The 23499-nt window shown below is 44.4% G+C and overlaps 1 long non-coding RNA gene across 3 annotated transcripts; it reads right to left on the reverse strand.

The window, feature by feature from the left end:
* Window positions 1-6841: 6841 nt before the first annotated feature.
* Window positions 6842-23068, reverse strand: LOC132342375 (uncharacterized). 3 transcript variants are annotated; one of them, XR_009490733.1, is made up of 2 exons: window positions 22836-23068; window positions 6842-17710 (listed from the first exon to the last, which is right to left on the reverse strand). It is a non-coding gene; the product is annotated as an uncharacterized lncRNA (long non-coding RNA). The 3 variants fall into 3 exon arrangements; XR_009490734.1 differs by having other exon boundaries at window positions 6842-19366; XR_009490732.1 differs by having other exon boundaries at window positions 6842-20605.
* Between the last annotated feature and the right edge of the window lie 431 nt (window positions 23069-23499).

The raw sequence follows: 23499 nt of genomic DNA on the forward strand, positions 1-23499 counted from the left end.
TGGACAGAAGTCCACCCCCACCTTCCCCCACCCCGACCCCAGTTGCCAACATCCAAAGTAGAGCAAGCTTTCCTTTCCCACAACTTGGCTTCTTTATTGGCTTTTGAGCAGTGAGCAGCCAGACCCTACTTTGGGAAACAGTGAAAAAGTCTTTCAAAATGTATTGTGAGCTGTTGGGAAGGAAGGAGGTGCCGGTAGGTATGTGCCTCGGAGGGCGTCCCAGGTGGATCAGCGGTACAGAATCTACCTGCCAATGAGGGACACACGAAGGAGATGCAGCTTCCATCCCTGCGGCAAGAAGATCCCCTGGTGGAGGAAGGGCAACCCACTCCAGTCTTCTTGCCTGGACAATCTCATGGACAGAGGAGCCCAGCGGGCTACAGTCCCTGGGGTCGCAGAGAGCTGGACACGACTGAGGGACTAGGCACACGCAGATGCACATGTGACTGGGAAGCATAGGCCATATTTACTTCTGAGAATCAGAACTCCTTATCGGACTCAATTGATAGAATCATTGTCTGGAAGACAAACAAGGGACTTTACTCAATCGTCAGTCAACTATACCTGGTCTGTATGGATTGTTTAGTGTAAACACATCTGCTGTTTATGACTTTATGGGGCAGAGCTACACCAAAGAATTGGAAGTCAGTGTCATCATTTTGACTAGCAGTGTATGAAAAGTGAAATCTCTTCCCCCCTCACCGTACTCCCCCGCCCCAACCCCCTGCAACCATAAGGTCATTCTCTAAGGCCATGAGTCTTTTTGTTTCTGTGTTGTAATTCAGTCCATTTGTATCATTTCTTTTTAGATTCCGCATACAAGGGGTGTCATAAAGGATAGTTAGGGAGTTCGGGATGGACGTGTACACACTGCTATATTCATAATGGATAACCGACAAGGACCTACTGTATGGCACATGGAACTCCATTCAATGTATGTGGCAGGCTGGATGGGAGGGGAGCTTGGGGGCGAATGGATCCATGTACATGTGTGGCTGAGTCCCTTCCATGTTTACCTGAAACTATCACAACAGTGTTTTTTAATTGGCTATACCTCAATACAAAAGAAAAAGTTTAAGAAGAAGAGGTGAAATCCCAAACAGATGGCTTCCTGAGGCTCACGTGACCCGTTCGTGCAGTTATTAATAACTGTCATCATGGCCACATGGGAAATGGAAACCAGAGAGTGGAGCCTCAGGGACTCTGGACCTCTTCACAGCAGGGATGGTTGCTGTGACTCCTTCTTCTACGCTTCATTAGTCATCTGTGAAGTGTGGTGCTGAGCAACACATCTCCTGTAAATCTGGTTGTTGTTCAGCCCAATGTGCTTGTGCCAGGAGTAATCCTCCTTGATATCCAGAGGATTCTGGAAAGAAGTAACAACTACAGTGAGGACTGAAGGTTGAGTATGAATGAGCCAGATTTAAAAAAAAAAAAAAAAGTGATGGGAAATCCTAGATGAAGGAGAGAACTCATTCCAGGCACGAGCCATTTCTAACTAAAAACTTGTATTATCCAATCAGAATTCCTGATCTACAAAAAATAATATGCACTTCAGGAACAGCACAGACATAGCAATGGCCTCTTTTGGCTTTTTTCCTGACGCTGCAACTTGGGTCATTGTGGACATTGCAACTACTGCTTAAAAAAGAAATCTTAACTGAATTGGCTTTGGGTAATTAGCCAATTTCCATCTCTCTATGAAAGGCTTCCCAGGTGGCACTAGTGGTAAAAAGCCAGCCTGCCAGTGCAAGAGATGAGAGACATGTGAGTAGGGAAGATCCCCTGGAGGAGGGCATAGCAACCCACTCCAGTATTCTTGCCTGGACAATCCCATGGACAGAGGAGCCTGGTGGGATATGGCCCATAGGGTCTCAAGGAGTTGGACACGTCTAAAACGACTTAGCACATCTCTCTATAAAAAATAGTAAACCTCTACAGAATTACTGTTTACGTTTGGTATGAGCTTAAAGGATGAGGTTACAGCAATTAAAGAATCATATCAGTTAATAAGCTTTTTGTAAAAACTTCAAGTCTCCTAGAAGGCTATGGTAGATTTGTCACTCATGGCATAGTATAAATCAGCCCACTCAGGTGATTAAACTCCTAAGACCTGGCTGAATGTTACACTGACTGGATGAAAGCATCCACTGAGAAAGAAAGGAAAGAGGTCGCTTTGGATTTCGAAGGGTATAGAAGTCTCAGATAAAAAAATGAATACATGAAACCAAGAAGTTAGTGCTATACGAAAACAACTATATTCTGGCAATCAGTATTCAGAAAACATGGAAGGTGAAAGAAGAGAAAGCAAATAGATTTGTCTGTTTCAAAATGATGCCTCAGGCAGGTCTTATATCCAGAGAATAATATTTATTCAAGGGTTTAGGCTCAAGGGCTCCAATTAAGACAGTGATTCCAAAACCGATCATGTGCCTGAAATCAGATCAGATCAGTCGCTCAGTCGTGTCCGACTCTTTGCGACCCCATGAATCGCAGCATGCCAGGCCTCCCTGTCCATCACCAACTCCCGGAGTTCACTGAGACTCGCATCCATCTAGTCAGTGATGCCATCCAACCATCTCATCCTCTGTCGTCCCCTTCTCCTCCTGCCCCCAATCCCTCCCAGCATCAAAGTCTTTTCCAATGAGTCAACTCTTCACATGAGGTGGCCAAAGTACTGGAGTTTCAGCTTTAGCATCATTCCTTCCAAAGAAATCCCAGGGCTGATCTCCTTCAGAACGGACTGGTTGGAATTAAACAACATCAAAAAAGTGGGAAATGGAGTTTTTTCTAATGTGGCAAAACTAAGCATGTAATTATCAATGCATGTATTTTAGTGTGTCTTAGTTGCTCAGTTGGGTCCAGCTCTTTGTGGCCCTGTGGACTGTAGCCCACCAGGCTCCTCTGACCATGGAATTCTCCAAGCAAGAATACTGGAGTGGGTAGCCATTCCCTTCTCCAGGGGATCTTCCTGACCCAGGGATCGAACCTGGCTCTCTTGCATTGCAGGGAGATTCTTTACTGTTTGAGCCACCGGGGAAGCCCATAATTATCAATAACCACAGTTAAAAGAGATGAATTAATTTCCCTACTAAAAATGCAGGTCTCTTATACATTGAGTTAAAAACAAAGTCCAAGAAGCACATAGTCTGCTCGGGCTGCAGAATCCCATAGGCTGGGTAGCCTAAACAACAGAAATTTATTTCTCACTGTTCTTGAGTCTGAAAAGCCCAAGGTCAAGGTACCAGCAAGGTAGATTCATGCTGAGCCTTTTCTCTTGGCTTCTGCTGAATGCCATCTCACTATGTCCTCACGTGGAAGAGAAAGAGGCAGACGGAGAGAGGGCTCTGATCTCTCTTTTTCTGCTGAGAAGGACACCAATCCCATCATGGGGACTCCACCCTCATGACCTCCACTAAACATCCAAAAATCATCACACTGGAGGTTAGGGTTTCAGCCCATAAATGAGGGAAGGGAAGGCACAAAAACATTCAATCCACACATCTGCAACAAAGAGCATGTGAGGGTTAAAAGGATGGAAAACAGATACACTCAACAAATGTTAAACTGAAAGCAAGCTAATAACATCAGTATCTGAAGGAGAAAACAGAACTTGAACACTTGATAAGCACAGAGTCCTCCCCACAGATGGGTTATGAAATCTTCCTAACAACACAAGACAGCTATGGAATATACAGACGTGCAAAGAGTGATTGGTAAGTCCACAATCGAAGGGGGAGAATTCAGGACCCTTTCCGCAGAAAGCAGCAGATGGAGTAAATTTTGTTTAAGTTGGATTTATATCACACCATTATAATTTAAATTTTTCGTGATTTCTGGTTTTCTACTTACGTGTTTGAGAACTGTTCATGTGTTTGTCCATCATAGCTGGCCTCCAAGGATGTGTATCCACGTGTAGAGCGACCTCCAAGGATGCGTATCCACATGTAGAGCGGCCTCCAAGGATGCATATCCACATGTAGAGCACTGGGCACTTGTTTCTAAGTCGTAGTTCTGGTCCCTGCTTGTGATCATCAACTGTCTATTGAGCAAGATCTGTATCTCTAGTCCAGTGCTGACAGCCGTTCCTTTCACCTACAGATAAATGCTGCTTAGGAGAAATCGGGATGTGAGGATGGAGGAAAGACAGCAGCTTACTAGACATCCTAGGCCATCTCCCACCCAACTGCTTACTTCTGTCATGCCAAACGTGAGCTTGTTTTGCTTTCACAGCTCCTATCTCCACAGCAGTCTGCTCCAGTCTGGGGTTTCCTCTCTGCTCAACCATCTGCTCAAAATTTCAGGCTTAATGGTGGTATGTTTCTGGGACAGATTATTGTGTCTCTTTTTATTTTTCCCATTATCTTATGTAATTATTGGTGTGAAGAAGACGGACACGTGTTCAGTTCACCACCTCGATCCCCTCTCCCCCTGGCCTTCTTTCTCTGCACTCCTTCTCCCAGGCTGGTCCCACCCTCCACATCATACCAGCTCCTTTGTATTTACCTTATACCACTGCCCTTACAGTCAGATGAACCTGGGCCAATCCTACCTTACTGTGGATTTGAAATAGTACCTGAAATAGTACCTGAGTCTTGGGCTTTACATATGAATCTTCCCAATAACTAGTGAACAATCTTTTCTTTTACCTTCAGGGAGGGTTTCAGCTTGGGACTATGGGGAGAAGACAGTGGACTACCTCTGATTCACCCATTTAGAGTCTTTTGAAAGGGGAGTGGGGACAGGTTACCAGGGACCTTCCCACCTCCCTCCCTCTCCTGAAGAAGCACCTGTTTTCACAGAGTAAAAATAGGGGCAGTCTGACATAAGTTCTTGGCAACCAAGGCTTATCTTTTCTCCATGAGACGAGTAGCCTCTGTGGGATGTGTTTAAAAATTTAAGAATGATGTCCAGCATTAATAATAAAAATACTTAAAACAGGTAAAGGCATTAACCTTTTAATTTTTTTAAAAAGTGTCTGTTTGTTTCGGTGGAGCTGGGTCTTTGTTGCTGTGTGTGGGCTTCCTCCAGTTGTGGATGGTGGGGACCACCCTCCATTGTGATGTGTGGGTTCTCATTGCAGTGGCTTCTGCTGTTGCGGACCACAGGCTGGAGGGAGCATGGACTTCAGCAGTTCTGACGTGCAGGCTCAGCAGTTGCAGCTTGAGGTTTCTAGAGTGTGGGCTCAGTAGTTGTGGCACACGGGCTGAGCTGCTCCAGGGCATGTGGGATCTTCCCAGACCAGGGGTCAAACCCATGTCCCCTGCATTGGCAGGCAGATTCTTAACCACTGGACCACCAAAGAAGTACCAGTACCAACCGTTTCAAACAGTTTGGCTTCCCACAGGCTACTCCAGGACCTGGAGATCGTAACACCTCACTAGCATCCTAACAGCTACCCACCTGTCCCTACCTGAACACACACACCTCTGCTAGCCTCTTTATCTCCTGATCTCATCTAAACTTAGTCTAAATATTTAGCTTTGTGTGTCCCAAATCATGCATCACAGAGGTTTTGCAAATCCCTTTTTGGCATAGTCACTGAATGTCTAAAAATTATTCATGACAAATATATCTAAGGTAAGATTTCATTTCCTGCCAGATCAGCCAGTCTTCTTACATATGAACACTGAACTGCTCATCAGCCATGAAATACATTGAAAAGGAGTTATCATGCTTGTATAGTCATTGATTATCCCAGAAAAAGTAGTGTCTTGAAAATGAATTTATTTCCCCTGTATATACTTTTTTCTCTTTTGATAATTATATTCTGTGTCTGGAGAAGGGATGGGCTACCCACTCTAGTATTCTTGGGCTTCTGCTGTGGCTCAGCTGGTAAAGAATCCGCCTGCAATGAGGGAGACCTGGGTTTGATCCCTGGGTTGGGAAGATCCCCTGGAGAAGGGAAAGGCTACCCATTCCAGTATTCTGGCCTTTGTCTTAGATTAATTTATCGTAAGTGTGTAGGTTTTTTTCTGAGCTCTCTATTTCATTAATCTGTGTCTATTTTTGTGCCAGTACCATACTGTTTTGACTACTGTAGCTCTGTAGTATAGTCTGAAGTCAGAGTACTTGATATTTCCAGTTTTGTTCTTTTTTCTCAAGATTGTTTTGGCAATTCAGGGTCTTTTGTAGTTCCATATAAATTTTAGGGTTATTTATTCCAGTTTTGTGGAAAATGTTATGGGTATTTTCATAGGGATTAAATTTTAAATTTGTAGATTGCTTTGAGTAGTGTGGCCATTTTAACAATATTAATTCTTCCAAGAACACAAAATAACTTTCCATGTATTCGTATCATCTTCAATTTCCTTCATCAGTGTTTTAAAGTTTTCAGAATATAAGTCTTTCCTTTCCTTAATTAAGTTTATTATTAGGTATTTTATTATTTTTGATCTGATTTTAAATGGGATTATTTAATTGTTTTGTCTTTCTCATGGTTTATTATCAATATATAGGAAAGTAACAAATACTACCTCCACTAAGGAACCTTATGAATTTACCTATTCACATCCTCTTATTAGTGTTTATTCAATCAGTAGTGCTCACAGTTGAACACAAATGTCTCTACTATTATATGTAAACAAAGTACCAGTATTCTCACTCTGCTCTCACTTGCATCCCGAAAGACAACATCTCCCCAAAGATTCATTCTCCTATTCTTGTCCCTCCTCCTACCCAGAAGAGTGTGATGGTAAGACAAAATGCCTCTACAGTTCTATCTGTGGTACCCTTGAGCCATACCCTGGCTGTTTCAGCTCCAGATATCATGAAATTTCCCTTGCAGTCAGTCACTTCCATTGAAAGACTCCTTCATTAAAAGTTCTATTACCCATTCCCAGAGAGTCTACCACTGTTTATTTAAATTTAACTATATAGGTAATTTCTATATATATAGCGAGTCTTCAACAGTACATGAACTGAGAACTTCCAGATGTTCAAGCTGGTTTTAGAAGAGGCAGAGGAACCAGAGATCAAATTGCCAACATCTGCTGGATCATAGAAAAAACAAAAGAATTCCAGAAAAACATCTACTTCTGCTTTATTGACTATGCCAAAGCCTTTGACTGTGTAGATCACAACAAACTGTGGAAAATTCTGAAAGAGATGGGAATGCAGGCCACCTTGCCTGCCTCCTGAGAAATCTGTATGCAGCTCAAGAAGCAACAGTTGGAACTGGACATGGAACAACGGACTGGTTCCAAATCGGGAAAGGAGTGTATCAAGGCTGTATATTATCACCCTGCTTATTTAACTTATATGCTTAGTACATCATGAGAAACACTGGGCCGGATGAAGCAAAAGCCTGAATCAAGATTGCCAGGAGAAATATCAATAACCTCAGATATGCAGATGACACCACCCTTATGGCAGAAAGTGAAGAGGAACTAAAGAGCCTCTTGATGAAAGTGAAACAGGAGAGTTAAAGCTGGCTTAAAACTCAACATTCAAAAAACTAAGATCATGGCATCTAGTCCCATCACTTCATGGCAAATAGATGGGGAAACAGTGGAAACAGTGACAGACTTTATTTTCCTTGTCTCCAAAATCACTGCAGATGGTGACTGCAGCCGTGAAATTAAAAGACGCTTGCTCCTTGGAAGAAAAGCTATGACCAACCTAGACAGCATACTAAAAAAACAGAGCTATTACTTTGCCAACAAAGAGCCATCTAGTCAAAGCTATGGTTTTTCCAGTAGTCATGTATGAATGTAAGAGTTGGACCATAAAGAAAGCTGAACACCATTCATTGGAAGGACTGATACTGAAGCTGAAGCTCCAGTACTTTGGCCACCTGATGCAAAGACCCAACTAATTGGAAAAGACCTTGATGCTGGGAAAGATTGAAGGATGAGGAGAAGGGGACAACAGAGGACGCAATGGTTGGATGGTGTCACCAACTGAAAGGACATGAGTTTGAGCACGCTCCGGGAGATGGTGAAGGACAGGAAATCCTGCAGTGCTGCAGTCCGTGGGGCTGCACAGAGTCAGCCATGACTGCGTGACTGAACAACAACATAGATAAAGGGCTTCCCTGGAGGCTCGGGGTATGGAATCCGCCTGCTAATGCTGGAGACATGGGTTTGATCCCTGGGTAGGGAAGTTCCCCTGGGAGAATGAAACGGCACCCCACTTCAGTATTCTTGCCTGGGAAATCTCATGGACAAAGGAGCCTAGTGGGCTACAATCCAGGGAGTCCCAAAAGAGTTGGATATGACTGAGCTACTAAACAACAACAACATACATAGATAAAATGTGCTACAAATTTTTTTGTTCACCACTATTTGCTCTTTTTTTTTTTTCTGTTGCAATCTGAGGTTTCTGTTCCTATTTATTTGATATTTGGTTAGAATTCTCACTCTACTATTTTCTACATATGAGTGATATATGATATAACTAGTGATATAATTTCTGAAGTCTTCCAAATCCACAATATCTTTCTTTGACCCGTGGGGGACTGACACCCTGTGACCTCATGTTTTAGACTGACCAATTTTTTTTTTTCCTTTTTATGAGGAGGAAATTAAGGCTCAAAGAAAGAAGGTAACCTGTTTAGGTCATATTGCTATTAAGAAGTGGATGACTAGTAAAGGGGTTGGAAGGGAGAGAGAGCAACTAAAATAGGGATTAGCAGTCAAAGGTTAAGCTAGAGCTTAACCCAACTTCAAGTTGATGAAATGGCAAAGACCGCAAAGACATGGCTGGAGGCAAGGCTGGCATGAGTGTGCACCATGTCGGTACAGGGAAGCTCACGCACGTCTTCACACTCCACTTCATAGCCTGCTGTTTGCCCTAGGTCTTGGAGAGTGTGTGACTGATTCTCAAACTTTGGTGCACCTGAGGCTCACTGATCATAAACCATAATAAGTAGTCTCTATGCTCTGTGTAGTTCCTCAGTACATTCTGCTTATATAACACAGAAGCTGGCAACCAGGCCAGATTAATCATTTCTCAGTTCAGGACACAGTTTGGTTAAGAAGCTCCATCCAAGATCAACTCGTAGGTGTCCTTGGCGCCTGTGTTCGGGAGGGACGTTGGATAGTGGGGGAACAAGGTATTCAACCATCCCGTTTACTCTTTTCTTCAGGGGCAAATCCAGTAACGGTCTTTCGGCTCCTAACTCAGAACAACTGGTGCAATCACCAACGTCTTCGCATGTCTTAAATGAGAAGAAGCTGAGAGAAACAAACAGCTGGGTCTTTCTTTGTGTGTCAAGCCTTCACTTAAGGTGCAATCCCTCTAAAAATCAGAGAGAAGGGGAGAGTATAGACAATGTGGGGAGAGAGAAAGCCTGGGTGATCCTGGCCCTGAGGACTGTAAGAATGCAGGACTCAGGGGAGGCATGGATTAATGTCACCCATATTCCCTTCACATCCACCCCTGTGCAAGGGGGCTTTAGGGGGCACTGGACCCCCAACCCTCTGGCTCTGTTGCTTTCTTCTCGAAGTTCCCAGTGTTCAAGACTCCTCCCTGCTCCTCTTAAAGCTTACATTCTGATGCAAGGAAACAATAACTAAACTAATAAAAAATCATACTATACAGTGAAGTGCAGTATATTAAACATTGGCATAACAGGACAGAAGATGACAGAGGTGGAGAGAAGAATATTTTATAGGGGTGGTCAGGGAAGACATCTTTGAAAACCTGGCATTTGACACAGCTCCAAAGAAAGACAGGAGAGAGTCAGGCATGCATGTACGTGGCGGGGGCGGGGGTGGGGTAGGGCGGGGGTGGATTCCAGATCACGGAAGCTCTCCAGGAAGTACCCAACATGTCCACTGGAGTAAAAAAAATAATAATAAGTCAACCTCCATGTATGTTTTTATCCAAAAAAAATAAAAGAAAGAAATTGAACTAACATTTAGTATATTAATTATAGAAGATATATATACATATATAATATAAATAATACATATGGGGTGGATGCTCAGTTAAAAATCATAGGGGTAGGAAATAAAAATTATAGCGATTACTACACTCCTTAAAGCCACCCGAAAGGCAAAGGATAGATTTTATCTATGTCTCTGTCTTCAGACTCCACCACTCTGGAATATACTAGATATCAACATTTCATGTATAGTTTTTTTTTGTAATCTCTGTGTATACATTTTTATAGCCTCTACTTTAAAGCTCCTTTTTTTTTTTTTTTTAATATCAACTAGGCCTAAGCCTTGAAGACTAAGTGAAATTCGCTCAGTCATGTCCGACTCTTTGCGATCCCATGGACTATACAATACATGGAATTCTCCAGGCCAGAATACTGGAGTGGGTAGCCTTTCTGTTCTCCAGGGGATTTTTTCCAACCCAGGGATCGACAGGTCTCCCACATTTGCAGGCGGATTCTTTACCAGCTGAGCCACAAGGGAAGCCAAACAATATTGAAGTGCTTCTCCAGCAGATCTTCCGGGCCCAGGAATCGAGCCAGGGTCTCCTGTGTTGCAGGCAGATTCTTTTCCAACTGAGCCATCAGCGAAGTCTTGAGGATGGGTCCCTAATAAATGAACAGATGAACAAATGGTTGGAAGGATGAAACAGTATGAGAAGAGATGATTTACTGGAACTGCATGCATTGAAATGCTGCAAAGGCAGCCTTGGCACCATAAAAGACTTTGGGTGTTGGCATCTGACAGGAATTAAAATCATCCACGGATCGCCCTCGGGCAATTTATTCACTTTGTTCCCTAATCTGTGAAATAGGAAATGGGTGAAAGTGAAAGATGATGAATTGAGACAACCCTGTAGAAAAGGCCAAAACACAGAGTCTGGCACTGAGAGGACAGTTCCTATCTTTCATCTCACTCTCCTCTCTTCAACCTCACCGCCAAGCAGCCCGCTCCACGCTGTCAGTTCTGGGAAACAGCTGCTAAGACAATGAGAGGTGGCTTGCAGGCGTTGCTCCCATGTTGCTTTTACCAAATAGACAAGGACCCAGAGTGATGAAAACACAAGTTTGACAGAGACAGGTGAGCTGAGCCTTAGTTAACTGAGCGGAAGGTAAGTTGAGGGGGCGGGGGGGAAAGCTGAGCCAACATGAGCTAGTGCAACCTTGGGCTAACAGTGGTACTCTCGGGGAGGACGAGACACAGCGTCTGTCACCTCCACTTCGCCGTTCCCTGACACAACTGCAGCACCCTAAAGGTGTGGGAGACTGTAGGCAGAAATATCAATAACCTCAGACACGCAGATGACACCACCCTTAGGGCAGAAAGCAAAGAGGAACTAAAGAGCCTCTTGATACAAGTGAAAGAGGAGAGTGGAAAAGCTGGCTTAAAATTCAACATTCAAAAAACTAAGATCATGTCATCTGGTCCCATCACTTCATGGCAAATAGATGGGGAAACAATGGAAACAGTGAAAGACTTTATTTTGGGGGGCTCCAAAATCACTGCAGATGGTGACTGCAGCCGTGTAACTGAAAGACGCTTGCTCCTTGGAAGAAAAGCTATGACCAACCTAAACAGCTTATTGAAAAGCAGAGATATTATTCTGCCAACAAAGGTACGTCCAGTCAAGGCTATGGTTTTTCCAGTGCTCATGTATGGATGTGAGAGTTGGACTATAAAGAAAGCTGAGCACCAAAGAATTGGTGCTTTTGTACTGCGGTGTTGGAGAAGACTCTTGAGAGTCCCTTAAACTTCAAAGAGATCTAACCACTCCATCCTAAAGTAAATCAGTGCTGAATATTCATTGGAAAGACTGATGCTGAAGCTGAAACTCCAATGCTTTGGCCACCTGATGCGAAGAGCTGACTCTTTGGAAAAGACCCTGATGCTGGGAAAGATTGAAGGCAGGAGAAGGGGACGTCAGAGGATGAGATGGTTGAATGGCATCACCGACTGGATGGGCATGAGTTTGAGGAAACTCCAGGCGTTGGTGATGGACAGGGAGGCCTGGTGTGCTGCAGTCCGTGAGGTGGCAAAGTGTCGGACACGACTGAGCGACTGAACTGACCCAAGTCGTGGGGCAGAGCGCGGAAGCCTGGCGAGCCACCCCGAGCTGCCATTGGCCGTCGTGACTGTCAGTCCGCGCTCAGCTCCGCTTGCCCCGCCTCCTTGCCCCGCCCCATCCTCCCGGATCTTGATCTCCGTCCTCCCGGATCTTGATCTCCGTCTGCGAACAGTCTGCGGGTGTCCATCCGCCGGGAAGCAGCTTTATCCGCCGCGAATACTCGCTTAGCTTGCGCGAGTGCCGGCGCCGGGAGGGGTGGGGGCCGGGAAGGGGCTGCCCGCGCAGACCTCGGTCACAGGCCCCGTGCGGGAGGGTCCCGGAGGGACAGGTTGGGGCAGCAGGAAGAGAGACGGAAGGGAAGCAGTCCGGGAGGTGCTGGGGTGGGCCGGGAAGCTGATTAGAACCGCAGCGGGGGAGCGCCAAGGTCACGTGCCAGCTGCCTTGCGTGCCTAGGGAGTCAGCCTGGCTCTGCTGGTAGCTGTGTGCCTGCAGGCCAGTTGCTTGATGTCGCTGGCCGTAGTTTTCTTTTGAAATGGGGATGACTGAAGTTGCTCCCTGGGGTGTTATGGGGATGAAATCAGTTAATGTTTGTGAAGTCCTTAGTTTTCGTTCAGTGAAAACGGATGGTCGCCAGGGGCATTGGCATCGCCTTTTGAGAAATGCAGGTCACCCCACCTGCCACACTCCAGCCTTATGGCCTCAGGAGCTCACAGGAGCTCAGAAATGTGTTTCAACAAGATCACTACAGGATCCCCACGAAGTGCTGGTCTGAGCTCCTCAGGCAGATCTGTTGATGCCTCTACTGGTTAAATGATGCAGATTACCGAGCCTCACTTGGTGAATTTACGCTGAGACTGAGTCCCAGAATCTGTGGTTTATTAAAAGCTACTCATGTGATTGAGTTTGGAAGCAAATGGTTGGAGAATCACAAATGAATAGATCGTTTTAATTCACATATAGGGAATCAAGACACCCGCCCTCCATCCCACCCCCACACCCCAAAATGCAACCGGAGCTTGCCTAAGGTCTCCGTTCAGGGTCCTAAGAAACTGTGAAGCTCTAAGGTTAAACTCCGCCCCGACACACCTCCGCCTCTGCCCCAACTAGTCCAGTGGCCTCAAAGTATCTTGTTTCCTAATCTGTGAAATGGGAGCAAAAGTCATACCTAGCTCAAGGGGTGACTGTGAAGATCAAATATGACCCAGAAAAGTCCCCTCTGGGAATATGGATTGGACGGAAGTGTTCATCCATGTCTGGCCCCAGAGCCTGCAATTCCTGCAGGGGCCTGGGACCCTGCAATTCGCTTGGTAAAATAAGCCTCTTTGGAAACTCAAGTCAGCAAGTGAGGGGCTTCGGGGAGATATCCAGGCCTCTTAGTTTGGCCTGAGTCTGGTCCAGCCCAGTTCTGAGCCATCCCCAGAACCGAGACAGGAGCTCAGAGGATGGTTTCCAAGTCCCATTGTGCCTGCGAGGATGCATGAATAAAACCATCCAGCTCACGCTGCCTCTTGGCTCCAGGCAATGGCTCCAGGCAGTGTCACCTCCATAGTTCTTTTCCTGGTGAGGAAAAACTCCCTGCTTGCTGGAAACCTCCTTGGAGCATCTGGTGTCCTGCAAGGGAGGGCTTTGCCGCCCCCCAAGTGTATTGTCTTCCTAGGACAGGATGGACCAGGGGTCTCTGTAGGCAGTTTAGCTGCCAGGCCTTCAGGGCTGACCCTAAGGTGCTGCTAGAAATATAGAGCCCCCACCCACCTCCTCTTTGGAGGGAGGTTCAAGAGGGGACAGGGTTGGAGGGAGGTTCAAGAGGGTGGGGACATATGTATACCTCTGACTGATTCATGTTGACGTAGGGCAGAAAGCAGCATTGTAAAGCAATTATCCTCCAGTTAAAAATAAATTGTAAATGTTAAAGTAAAAAAATAAATTGAAATAGATTCACAGACATAGAAAACAAACTCACAGTTACCAAAGGGGATGCATAAATGCTCAGTCATGTCCGACTCTTTCCTCTTCCAGGGGGTCTTCCGATCCAGGGATGGAGCCTCGGCTCCGGTGTCTCCTGCATGGCTGGTGGATTCTTTACCTGCTGAGCCATCAGAACACCCCTACCAAAGGGGGTGGTGGGGGATAAACTAGAAGTTTGGGACTAACATATACACACTACCACTATACATAAAATAGGTAAAGCACAAGGACCTACTGTATAGCACAGGGAACTAGACTCAGTATCTTGTAATAACCTATGATGGGAAAGAATCTGAAAAATTATATATATATATATATGTATAACTGAACCATTTTGCTCTACACTTGAAACTAGCACAACATAGTCACATAATTTGGGAAGATCCCCTGGAGAAGGACATGGCAACCCATCCCAGTATTCTCGCCTGAAGAATCCCATGGACAGAGAAGCCCGGCAGGCTACAGTCCATGGACTCACAAGAGTCGCACACGACTTAGCGACTAAACCACCACATTCACGTAAATGTGAATTAATTATGCTTCAATTAAAAAATTAAAAGTAAAAAAATTTTTTTAAGAATAAAAGGGAGGGGACAGCTTCTAAGTTGAACTGTGGTGGGCCCACTGTAAACTTATGGGCGAGGAGGAGGAGACCATCCCACTGGGCTCTGGCATACTCCAGGACCAGCTCTGGAATAGGATGTCCAGGCCTTCAATCCCAATTCTTCCCCAGAGGCCAGATCACCAGCCCTTCATTCTGTGTTGTCTTTGTACATCTGATGACAGTTTTCCCTGTTCAGTTCAGTTCAGTCGCTCAGTCGTGTCAGACTCTTTGCAACCCCATGAACCGCAGCAGGCCAGGCCTCCCTGTCCATCACCAACTCCTGGAGTCCACCCAAACTCATGTCCACTGAGTCAGTGATGCCATCCAACCACCTCATTCCCTGTCGTCCCTTTCTCCTCCTGCCTTCAATCTTTCCCAGCCTCGGGGTGTCCCCCATAAAACCCCTGTTCATCCCTCATCCATCAAGTTTGAATCTACATCAACGTTTCTCTCTCTCTCCTTCTTAACTTCTCCCTTTCTCTCTTTCTCTCACATATTCTCCTCAGGTAGAGGAAAGGTGTCTTCTTGGCTCCTAGAACATGTTGTTTTTAACTCTAAATACAGAAATCAGCCCATGCTGTTAGGACTATTGAATGTGGGTGGAGCTTCCCAGGTGGTGCTAGTGGTAAAGAACTGTGCCTGCCAGTGCAGGAGACATAAGAGACACAGGTTCGATCCCTGGGTCAGGGAGATCCCCTGGAGAAGGAAATGGCAACCCATTCCAGTATTCTTGCCTGGGAACCCCATTGACAGGGGAGTTTGGCGGGCTACAGTCCACAGGGTCACAAAAAGCTGGACATGACTGAAGTGACTGAACGTCATGCATGGAGTAGAGACATCTTTGAAGGTGTGAGCAGTCTTTACCTCATTATGGGTTTGGTGGTGGTGGTTTAGTTGCCAAGTCGTCTCCGATTCTTACGACCCCAAGGACTGTAGCCTGCCAGACTCCTCTGTCCGTGAGATTCTCCAGGCAAGAATACTGGAGTGGGTTGCCATTTCCTTCTCCAGGGGATGTTCCCGACCCAGGAATTGAACCCAGGTTTCGTGTACTGCAGGCAGATTCTTTACCAACTGAGCTACAAGGGAAGCCCCATTATAGGTTTAACAACAATTAAATAACCCAACCACCTGTGACTTGGTGGTGGTGGTTTATTAAGAGGTGGAGTCGCTAAATCGTCTCCGATTCTTGTGACCCCTATGGACAGAGGAGCCTGGCAGGCTACAGTCCATGGGATTCTCCAGGCAAGAATATTGGAGTGGATTGCCATTTCCTTCTCTAGGGGATCTTCCCAACCCAGGAATCAAACCCGGGTCTCCTGCATTGTAGGCGGATTCTTAACCAACTGAGCTACAAGGGAAGACTTGGCTAGATGTATTCTTGCTCCATTTATAATGAAATGCAGATGACTTACTGCATATGGCCAACAAGGTGTTTAGTCCAAGGGACTATGCAGTGTGTGGTCCTATCAAAGGTAAACACTCTGTCTTCAGGGATGTCAGACAGTTTCAACAACATCCTATCCGCAGAAGCTGAAAGTGAAGTCTCGGTGGCTCAGCAGATTCCTCGAGCACTCCCTGACCATCACAGCTGCCAGGTTGTGGTGGGTTTGCATTGAGCTCGAAGGGCACAGCTTCAAGAGGAGAAGCAATGCTGCAGCTCTGCCATGGACCTAGAGGTCCTGATTCAGCCAGCTCTGTTAGTTTTTTGATGAGGGTCAGTGTAAGGTTGAAATGGAAGACCACCTCCTAAATGGCATCAGGCCAACAATTCCAAACATATGGTTCAGTTGCTATTCCAGTGACCAGTAAACAGAGAATAAAGCATCAGCAGGTAGCTCAAGAAACCAACATGCTTTGGGATTGGCAGGAACCATGTTGGGATGCCATTGGGATGCCATTACAAATGGGCAAAAGTCCATTGGGAGGTAAAAATACAAATGTCACCTAAGAAGCAGGGGGACCTGGGGAAACAAGCCAGGCTTTTTTTTTTTTTTCTTCTGCCAAGCTGTCTTCCTTTCAATTATTTTTTCCTTTGCCTTTTCATGTCCAACTCTTTGCGACCCCATGGATTGCAGCATGCCAGGCTTCCCTGTCCTTCACCAACTCCCAGAGCTTTCTCAAATGCATGTCCATCAAGTCAGCAATGCCATCCAACCATCTCATCCTTTGTCGTCCCCTTCTCCTCCTGCCCTCAATCTTTCCCAGCATCAGGGTCTTTTCCAATGAGTCAACTCTTCGCATGAGGTGGCCAAAGTACTGGAGTTTCAGCTTTAGCATCATTCCTTCCAAAGAAATCCCAGGGCTGATCTCCTTCAGAATGGACTGGTTGGATCTCCTTGCAGTCCAAGGGACTCTCAAGAGTCTTCTCCAACACCACAGTTCAAAAGCATCAATTCTTTGGCACTCAGCTTTCTTTATAGTCCAACTCTCACATCCATACATGACCACTGGAAAAAACATAACCTGGACTAGACGGACCTTTGTTGGCAAAGTAATGTCTCTGCTTTGTAATATCCTGGTTGGTCATAGCTTTTCTTCCAAGAGCAAGCGTCTTTTAATTTCATGGCTGCATGTCGAGGCTGGCTCAACAAGCCACGGTTTCCCGAAAGTGCAATACAGAGAAAGAATTAGAAAGACACAATAATTGAAAGCAAGGATCAGGAGACCAACACCATTCCTAGGTGAAGGTGCCCAAACTGATCAAGTCAGCTTTACTACATGTTTTCAGGCAGGGGAGTCCGTGCAAGTGAGAACGTGCTCTCAGAAGCATATAGAGCCACAAGGCTGTTAAGATAGGATAGGAATGTAACATAAAGATGAACTAAGAAAGATTTACTTGTACTAATGATTTAAGTTGCTGTCTCAATAACAAAGTTCCAGATGCAAAAAACATTTGACTCAGAGACGCCCGGTCATGGAATAGTCTGATGATGGCTTTCCACCTCCAGGCACACATCCTGCTTTCAAGATGTTTTTCTGTTCCCTTTGGGCTTAATCCAAGGGTCCTATGTCTTGAGGTGTCTGGTCAGCAAGGTTGATAATGCTTTCACAAGCCTTTTCTGGGGTCTGCTTTTTCTGTCTTGTACTTGCTTCCTACATCTCCCCCTTTTTGTTTTTCAGCAAGTGAAGTAATTGTAAGAAAGGCTAATTGTTGTTGGTGACATTATTGTCATCTTGCTGTTCTTCTCCAGACTACACAGAAGCAAAAGAAAACGATTAAAATTATAGCACAGGTTAACATAATTCCATGTCCATAGGCCTTGATCTGTTTAAGAGGATTTAGAGAGGATATACCATCAGCAATAGTATCAAGTAAATTAGATCCAGAAATCATATCTAACTTTTTATTAAAAGTTTCTAATATATCATGTTGTAAATCTTGAATATCTAGAGAAATATTTCCTTGATTTAATAACTGTTGTTTGATCTTGTCCTAATTAAACCATGACCAATTGTATTCATGTGCTCTAAAACAAAAAGAGGTGTAATTCCAATCACGTTTTAATCTCAGTTGCTTTTGTAAACTAACCATTTGATCTCCGAATAGTATTACTGTCTGCTGGAGATCAGCCACCTGAGAATCTAATTTGCCATCTGTTTTTTGTTGAGTGGACTATAAAATGTCAGCATCCTTATGCCATTCTTGTACAAACTGCACTGTTTGAACAGATTGATGTAAACCTACTCCAGCCACTGCTGCAGTGGTAGTGATAGCTATGCTAATGCCTAAAATAGCAGCGATATGCATTCCAATGACTCTTTCAGCATGTTTTAAACCTTTAATAATTTCTTCAAGGGCATACAGTGTAGGACTTTCTTGCCAAGATCTTTGCAAATCTACTGGTATCCAAATGCCCACTCTAGCTTTAAGAATATAAATACTCTGCCAACTGTCATTGAATGGGATAGTATTACTTAAACATGTGTAAAAGGAACACTGTAAACAATCTATAAGCCCTGTATTTTTATCATAATTAGCTGGACAGACCATGAATACAAAAGGAAGTCTAACACAAGCTTGCATATTATGAGTAGAGTTTTTGTAAAAATAAAAGTTGCTTTAGGGTCCAGTGGTTTGGGCTTAGCGCTTTCACTGCTGTGGTCAGGGCTCAATCCCCAGTTGGAGAACTAAGATCCTGCAAGCCATGTGGTGTGGCCCCCTGCCCACCCCCCAAAAAGAGACACTTCATAACTGGCATATACAGGACTCCTGCTGAAGCATCCCTGAAAATATAGCATAAACTAATAATAAAAATGATTTATATACAAGGTTAATGAAATGTTTATTGCCTAAAGGACATTGTCTATCCTGGGTACATGTTAAATATTGTTGAATTAATGGATGCATTTCAAGATATTTCCAGTATTTATACTTTCTGGAGATCTGAGTTTCCATCTAGTATCATTTTCCTTCAGCCTAAAGAAATTCTTTCAGCATTTTGTGTACTGAGCCCTGATACTTTCTTTTTTCCCTAAATCTTTTTTCCTCTCCATTTTTCAAATTCCATGATTTTGTTGGTCGATTTTCAAATGCACTGTTTTTTTCTGTCATTTTCATTTTGCTGTTTGTCCAGTGAAACTTTTTTTTTAATTTTATTTTATTTTTGGTTTCGCTGGGTCTTAATTGTTGTATGGCAGGCTTTCTCTAGATTCGGTTGTGTTGCTCAGGCTTCTCGTTGTGACGGCTTCTCTTGTTGCAGAGCGTGGGCTCTAGGCGCTTGGGCTCAGTAGTTGTGGTTCATGGGCTCAGTTGCTCTGCAGCATGTGGAATCCTCCCACAGCTGGAATCAAACCTGTGTCCCCTGTGTTGGCAGGCAGACTCTCATCCACTGTGCCACCAGGGAAGTCCTGTCCAGTAAATTTTTTAATTTTAGATAGTATATTTTTCAATTGTAGGATATCTGTTGGGTTTTTTTTCTGAATTTTTTAAAAATTGTGGTAAGATATTTATAACATAAAATTTACCATCTCAGTCATTTTTGTGAACCTAGCCACAGTTTCGTGGTGTTAAGTACATTCACTCTGCTGTGTAACCATCACCACTATCCATCTTCAGAAAAACCTGACATCTCAAACTGAATTCTATGCCACTCCACAATAACTTCTCATTCCCCTGGAAGTCACGATTCTTTCTATTCTCTATAAATGTGACTATTCTAAGTACATTTAAGTGGAATCCTGTAATATTTGTCCTTTTCTGTCTGGCTTATTTCACTTAGAATAATGTCTTCACGGTTCACTGATACTGTCACATGTGTCAGAATTTTCTCCCCTTTTTTATTATTATTTTTAAAATACTTATTTATTTGCATCAGGTCTTAGTTGCAGCATAAGGGATCTAGTTTCCCGACCAGGGAACGAACCTGGGTCCCCTGCATTGGGAGCTTGGAGTCTTAGCCACTGGACAACTGAGAAAGTCCCTTTTCTTCCCTTACAAGACTGAATAATTTTCCATTGTATGTATCTAGCCCTACTGGGGAAGGCAATGGCACCCCACTCCAGTACTCTTGCCTGGAAAATCCCATGGACAGAGAAGCCTGGTAGGCTGCAGTCCATGGGGTCGCAAAGAGTCTGACACGACTGAGTGACTTCACTTTCCCTTTTCACTTTCATGAATTGGAGAAGGAAATGGCAACCCACTCCACTGTTCTTGCCTGGAGAATCCCAGGGACGGCGGAGCCTGGTGGGCTGCCATCTGTGGGGTTGCACAGAGTTGGACACGACTGAAGTGACTTAGCAGCAGCAGTTAGCAGGGTCATTTAAAATATATTCAGTCTATCGACCATTCCATGTCTCAAGAGTTTTCAAAGCCATAGGTATTTTCCAGATCTCATTATGAATAGGATGGTGAACTAGATGTGGGAATGGGAGGGGCAAATCCTACCCCATTCCAAACCAAAGATCCATTACCAAATGTACTGAGTCCCACTGTGGTATATCCAAGGACTGGGGATTTTGGTGTCTTTTAATTTTGGAGTCCCTCTGGGTCCCCAGTCAATTATGGGACCTTCAGTAGTATTGATCCATAAATGGCCTTCCACTCCTTTACAATAATCCCATTGAATCCAATCGTCCTTTTCTAAAAACCTAAGAGCAGTTGAAAGAAAAAAGGAAGTCTTATCATCTTTAGTAGATTTAACAACAGATAAACATTTTTGATGATCTGTTTTTAAACAGATCTCTCCACGCCTAGAGAATCCCATGGACAGAGGAGCCTGGTAGGCTGCTGTCCATGGGGTCGCACAGAGTCGGACATGATGGAAGCTATTTAGCATGCATGCATGCTTTGGAGAAGGAAAGGGCAACCCACTCCGGTATTCCTGCCTGGAGAATCCCAGGGACAGAGGAGCCTGGTGGGCTGCCATCTATGGGATCACAGAGTCAGACCCAACCGAAGCGACTTAGCAGCAGCAGCTCCATACCCAATGCAAACAGGGGTATTTTCAGACCCAATGGTGTGATTGTTTAGTATATATATTCTTCTTCTGGTTTATCTGGGAGACTTGGGTCATAGGGGCCAGGAAGCCAAGCTGAGTCATTCACAAAAATGGGAACTGTTGAATCTTCCCATGTCTAACACTGCGCTCCCTGATGTAGCTGGGAGCAGGTCATAGACAGATTGTTTTGGGGGGCCTGGGCTGTAAACACAAAAGGAACAGTCTTCCAAGCACTCAGATTGTTTTGGGGGCCTCAAGCCAGGCCCCACATTACATTTCGGGAATGTCCCATCTTTATGATATTTAGATGTGTATTGATTTGCCCATTGATTTTCTTTTTTGCGTTTTGGACATAAGCGTGGAGTCTCATTTTCTTGTTTAGCATTTTTAAATCTTTTTTCTTTCCAATCTCTCTTAATACGTCCAATTTTTCCACATTGATGGCACAGAGTGTCATTTCCTCTTTTCCCTTTAGATAATGCTGGAGCCAATAATTGGATTTTATATGGCTCCAACCCACTACCATGACAAGCCTTTAAATATTCCTTCAAAAGCAGCACCGTGAGTTTTAGTGGCTGAATAGCCTTTTGACATTCTGAATTGGCATTATCATAAGCAAGAATCTGTAATAACAAATCTCTCAGTCCTGGCTGAGAAATAGTTTGGGTCAAATTTTGACGTAATAGTGCAATGAAGTCTACATATGTCTCTCCATTAGATTGTTTGAGTAAATGATGGAGTAGCCTGTCCTGGAGGATTGACTTTTTACCATGCTTTTAAGCATATCATTCCTACTTGCTGAGTACTTGATCATCACTCACTTGATGAGTACTTGATCATCAAATTGTAACTGGGCTTGAACTCCAAAATATGCACCAGATCCCATCAATTGTTCTAAAGAAATGTTAACGGGAGGATTAGTGGCTGCATTACTATGAGCTTGCTAACTAGCCTCATCTTGCCACCAGTCCTAAATTGTAAAAATTCCCAAGTAGTTAAACAAGTCCTAGCAACCGTCTCCCTCCCAATCATGAGGGATCAATCTTTCTGCCTGTGACAAACCTTGAATCATCCCCATAGTATAAGGAGAATTAGTTCCATATCGAGTACAAGCCTGTTTGATCTCTTCAATAGTTTTGAAAGATAAAGGGTTATAAATTTAATCCTCCATTTGGGAATTGAGGTCCGGGTGGAACCTGTATCACTGTTACAGGAAGAGCTAACGCATTTTCATCACCTTGTGACTGAGCCACACGAACTCCCCTATGAAAGGGAGAGATGGTGTTGGGAATGGTTACTTGTGGCTTTAACATAAAACCATCTTCCCAAGGAATCTCGGATCAAAAGTAGAAGGCTCACGCAGGGGGGTGCAGACGGAGGAGCTGTTCTAGCAAACAAAATTTGTTCATTACTTTTATAACATTTCCCTTTAAAAATTTTCGCTTTTAAAGGTTTTTTCCTCCTCCTCTGAGTCACTATTGTCATATACATGTAACTCTTCTTCTAACTCCGCCTCTATTCACTCGAGAAGCGGAATCATCAATCAGACTCCAAAACCTCCGATTATAGTGTACCCAAAGCCGTGCTAATGAAATTTCCTAAAGACCGCACTGACAAGGCTATTTGTCTCTACTTTGATAAGCTCCGTGCAAGCAACGCATTACTTCTTGCCATTCTTTATACCTTAAAGTTCCTCTAGCCAGATCAAGCCAATAGCAATGTTTTTCATTAGCAGAAAATACAGTCTTTAAAAGCAGACTGAGAGACTTGTACTCCTGAGCTTTTCAACAAAGTCTTTAAGACTTGCATATATTCTGCATGCTTAGAAGGATTTTGCCCCTTTGTTACCCTGATTGACAAATCCACGGGGGTGTACTTACCAAGTACTTGCATTGTCCACCACGCCGGCCGGATTTCCCTGCGTTCTCCGCCGCTCCGCTCGGAGCTGAGCCTCCTAGGCTGGTTTCGCTTTCAGGTTCCTGTTCCCATGCCACTTGTCGAGTCCGGCTCAACAAGCCAGGGTTTTCAGAAAGCACAAAACAGCGAAAGAATGAGAAAGACACAAGAACTGAAAGCGAGGATCAGGAGACCAACACCGCTCCCAGGTGAAAGTGCCCAAACCGATCAAGTCAGCTTTATTACATGTTTTCAGGCAGGGGAGTCCGTGCAAGGGAAAACGCGTTCTCAGAAGCATATGGAGCCACAAGGCTGTTAAGACAGGATAGGAATGTAACATAAAGATGAACTAAGAAAGATTTACTTGTACTAATGATTTAAGTTGTTGTCTCAATAACAAAGTTCCAGATGCGAAAAACATTTGACTCAGAGATGCCCGGTCATGGAATAGTCTGATGATGGCTTTCCACCTCCAGGCACACATCCTGCTTTCAAGATGTTTTTCTGTTCCCTCTGGGCTTAATCCAAGAGTCCTATGTCTTGAGGTGTCTGGTCAGCAAGGTTGATAATGCTTTCGCATCCCTTTCCTGGGGTCTGCTTTTTCTCTCTTGTACTTGCTTCCTACAGTGGCAGTCACCATCTGCAGTG

This window comes from Bos taurus, chromosome 15, assembly GCF_002263795.3.
Source record: "Bos taurus isolate L1 Dominette 01449 registration number 42190680 breed Hereford chromosome 15, ARS-UCD2.0, whole genome shotgun sequence".
Lineage (NCBI taxonomy): Eukaryota > Metazoa > Chordata > Mammalia > Artiodactyla > Bovidae > Bos > Bos taurus.